This window comes from Rhinolophus hipposideros (genome assembly GCF_964194185.1).
Source record: "Rhinolophus hipposideros genome assembly, chromosome: 20".
NCBI lineage: Eukaryota > Metazoa > Chordata > Mammalia > Chiroptera > Rhinolophidae > Rhinolophus > Rhinolophus hipposideros.
In genome coordinates this window covers 41,503,613-41,508,330 of record NC_138066.1, presented here as the reverse complement: position 1 = coordinate 41,508,330, position 4,718 = coordinate 41,503,613, and positions in this window count along the sequence as shown.

Sequence of the window (4,718 nt, the reverse complement as noted above, 5' to 3'; positions counted from 1 at the left end):
ACCGTGCCTATGTTTTTTGCTTTCCAATTTGGACCTCTTAGGTTGCAAATGAAGGGTAATGAAATCACGCCTATGTGACTAATTGGAGGTTTAGTTCTGGTTATAGTGCCGTTTGTGATGTCATCAAGGATGCGGGGTAATAACTTTTCCTTCCTGCGTCTGTGTTCCAGCTTTGCTTTAGGCTGCTTTGCTTCTTGGTGATAATGGCTGTTGGCACTGCCAGACTTCACATCTATTTCACACAGCCAGAAAAAAAAATTTTCAGAACTTTTCACAGAAGAATGAATAAAATTTCCCAGAAGCCCTCAGCCAGTCTCCCTAATAAGCTCAATGGCCAGGGAGATGGAATAAAAATCTTAGTTAATTGTGAGTCTTTGGGAGCTACAAGTGAAATTCATCCCTCCCAAACGTCAAGGCTGAGTGTTTTCAAGGCTTACTTTGGCATCACCTGCAAAGTTTACCCCAAAGTTAGGTTTATTTGGTAAGGGGTGGGGTCCAAATATCTCTTTTAATTGAATCCCCAGGTGCTCCTTCTCTGTAGTCTGGGTTGAAAGTCACTATTAAGGAGTAGCTGTACTGTTCGAATAGGAAATGGATTGGGGTGACCGTTAAATACAGTACCCTGTAAGTCTTCGGAAAACAAACGCATCTTAAAAGTACACTATTGTCTGTTTATGCTTTTTTGATTAGTGGAAAAAAGTGATGAGCTAAATCGCCCCTGCTGAAATCCGACAGCTTTGCCAGCTTTTTTTCCCCAGACAGGATAAACAGCTATGGTGGCAGAGGCTAGGATTTGGGTTGAAGACAGAGTTTAAACTTGATTTGTGACCTTGAAGGCCTTCAAGTCAGCAATCTAATGCAACAAATTTCCACTTCTCATTGGGTATAAATGTAAGGATGTTCCTTCAGTTCATTAATCCTCACTAAATACATTTTAACTTTTGTAGGTAATGGGCTTTTAAAATTCCTCCGTGAAATAGAAAGTTTAGTGCTTATCTTGTTCAGGTGCAGAAATAGTGCTTTAGCTAATGCTTATTTAAATCTCCTGCCACAGCAGATTCCTAACCTGGACCTCTAAACCATGTTACAGGTATTCCCCCTAAGCTTAGGGCATCTTGTTAGGAGCCCTGGTCTTTTTCTCACTTCTCTGTACAAAGGCTTCCATGAAAGGGAGGGGGAAGAGAAGTAACAAAACCGGTTCTGTAGACTGCCCTCCTTTTCCCAGCTACTTGCTCCACTCCCCTTTTTTCTTACTCTTTCCCCAACGTAAGTCTTGTTGGATGCTGGATCCAAAAGTCTTTGACTTAAAAGATCATGTGGAAGTAACTGGACACTAGGCTTTTGTTTTAAAGATAGGTGGAGCTTAATGGCTCTAGAGGGACTAATGTAATACACACTTTGATAAACTAACATCTAGATTTGTTAAGAGGAAAAGCATGACTCATTGTGAAGTAATGGACAGGAGACAGCTGATTTGAAAATTGCATTTTCATATTTTAGATAAAAACTTTATTATGTTAGTTCCCTTGGAGTTAAAATTCATAGAGGCATTTGTATGTTTTTCTGTTATTAAGAATGAGTTTTCATAGTATCTAGCCACCAACTTTTCTTTCAGTGTTAATGTCTAAATTGCTTTTATTAATGCACTACATTTTTCAGCTCCTAGCAGTTTTAAATCTCATTGAAAAGTTTAATAAATTATACATCTTTGCCTGTAACTTTCTTTTTTAAAGATTTTCATTGTGGAAGGGAACAGGACTTTATTGGGGAACAGTGTACTTCCAGGATTTTTTTTTTTTCCCAAGTCAAGTTGTCCTTTCAGTCTTAGTTGTGGAGGGCGCAGCTCAGCTCCAGGTCCAGTTGCTGTTGCTAGTTGCTGGGGCTTCCGCAACCCACCATCCCTTGTGGGAGTCGAGGAATCGAACTGGCAACCTTATGGTTGAGAGGATGCGCTCCAACCAATTGAGCCATTTGGGAGATAGCTCAGCTCAAGGTGCCGTGTTCAATCTTAGTTGCAGGGGGCGCTGCCCACCATCCCTTGCGGGACTCCAGGAGTTGAACCTGCAACCTTGTGGTTGAGAGCCCACTGGCCCATGTGGGAATCGAACTGGCAGCCTTTGTGTTCAGAAACATGGAGCTCTAACCACCTGAGTCACCGGGGCGTCCCTGTAAGTTTCATCTTTGTATTAGTTATAGGTAAAGGGTTATAGGTAAGTGTGGGAAGGTAACATTTTCATGAGGCAGATATCAAAGTAAAAACTGCCAGCACTATTTTGCTTGTTGCAAAAATCTTTATAAAGAGTAGCATTATTAAAAGACTGACCATGAGTGTTAAACATCACAAAGTATTGATTTTTTAAATCTTTTATTTTTTCAATTACAGTTGCAATTCAATATTTTATATTAATTTCAGGTGTATAGCATAGTGGTTAGACATAATTTACGAGGTAATCCCCCCATTAGTCTAGTACCTGGCACAATACATAGTTATTATAATATATTGACTATATTCCTATTCAGTACATTTAAGTTGACTTTTTAAATCAATACTTTGTGATATTGTATCAGCTTTAAAGCCCATCAAGCTACTGACTCTTTGGAAAAAAGGAAATAAACATTCAATTTTCTAGGGTGGTTTGATTCCCTCACACCCCCACAACTTCAATCTTTCTGTAGCTGCATCATCACTGAAAAGATAAACTTTGGAAAATTTGTTGTTATAGTAAATCTTCATTGTAAAATAAGGTTTTTGATTCAGCATTTGGCTTCTAAAATTGCTTTTTTTTTTTTTTTTTTGAACTTCCAGAACCAAAATTCTGTTCACTAACGTGGTATATTCCTTTCTATCCTATCAATGGTGGTAAAAGCAAAACCTTGTTTTGTTTGTATGGGCAGTTAGAAAGCTTGTGATATACAGGACCCCAAGTTCAGAAGGCCATTAAGAGGAATGTAGCTGGCTGCTTCTTGCCTCCCTCCACCCTGCTGAAGCCTGCCAAAACCCAGCTGGCTGATGTTGGAAGCCCCTGAAATATATCACTAATGATGCTTTCTTTTGACATTGGACTGTTGACCTAATTTGTGATTAACAAACCTGGCCAAGTCATGCAGCGTCCCCCTTCTCCAAGGGAAAGTGTTAGTGAAAAGTGTTTTAGCAACATCACTGATAAGTGTCATAACCCCAGCTAATAAAGATGATAAAAAACACTCAAGCTATCAAATAGGGTTTTTTGAGGGCACGAGCAATTTAATTTTGAGCATTGTATGTTAAATAGCATGTTGTTGGCATAGTTTGAAAGCATAATTCTGGTGTCTATAAACAGCCAGTTCCTCCTAAATATTTGGGACAGTTTCATAACACTGTAGGAGTTGTATTCACCAAACCCTTTTAAACTGATCGGTTTATGCATTCCTCATAGGCTTTTCACAATCACAAATGTCTTTTCCCATCCTCGTTATGGGATGTGGTGCAGTGGATGGACTAGTAATCAGGTGCCAAGTCTGCTGTTCAACTCCTGTGTGAGTAAGTGACCTCTCAGCTGTTAAAATAGAACTATCTCTGGTATAAAATACTCTATAGATATTAATTACGATGTAATATTAATATCCCAGATAAGTAGTATAACCATAGAACAGCTATTCCCAACCTTTTACCAGCAAAGACTTAATTCTTCACACACCTCTATTTTGATACATTTTACTGTATAGGCTAAGTTTATTGTTACTTTTTTTCTTATCAATCACATATAAATCAACACAACATCACTACATGGTTTGTTTCTGTATTCAACAATAGGATTCTATCCAAAAGTTGGATGTTTTGTCAGCCTTTAGGCCTTTTCCAGGCTTGACAAAGATTTTTGAACAGTGGAACTGGCCCAAGGCCAACCAGCTTTTAGCCTTTGCAGCTATCTGGGTGAGAGCTCTGTGTTCTCTTCCTGTGCCCACTGTTTCCTTACTCTTAATTCTATTGGGCAAAATATTTGGAGCACCTCCTCATATAACTTTTCACTGGCTTATGAGAGAACAGCCACCCGAGTCCTGTGGTGACAGTTTGTTTGGAAGCTTGTCAGTATAAATGACAGCTAGGCCTTTACTTACTGGTGATATGAAGCTCCTTCTATGAACAAACACTTGACTGAGACAGCAAAACAAAGCTGTATTTTCTACTCTGAAAAAGGTTTACTGTTTAGAGCTTGAACAGGTACAGGCAGAAATATTGGAAACTTATCCATTAAAAGGGAAGATGAGGAAAATTGGGGTGAAGAAGAAAACTTGGAATTCCTGTTGCAGCTACAAATATTTACAGGTAACCCCTGTATAACACGGCACGTCTATAACACGGTTTCGCTCTAACACGGTTTGAGAATTGGGGAAACCCCTCATACAACACGGCATCCTAGAACACAGTTTTACTCTAACATGGTTTGAGAATTAGAGAAATCCCCGAACAACACAGAGCATAATAAGAGCTTTTAAGAGCAAAAGATATCTCATTTGAAATTTTTCATTCGAGCATGGATGTCGTATCAGATTTCACTGCAGAATTTTAAAATTTATTAGAATTTTAAATCCATTTTGTTTGTGTTAAGTTCAGAGGGTATTAAGTTCAGAGGATGAAGATATCTTGTCAAAATGAAAACGCCCTCGGTTAATGGTGCTTATTAGTGAGGACGAAGAAAACATTATTTAATACATATTAATATGTTATACTTTTGGTG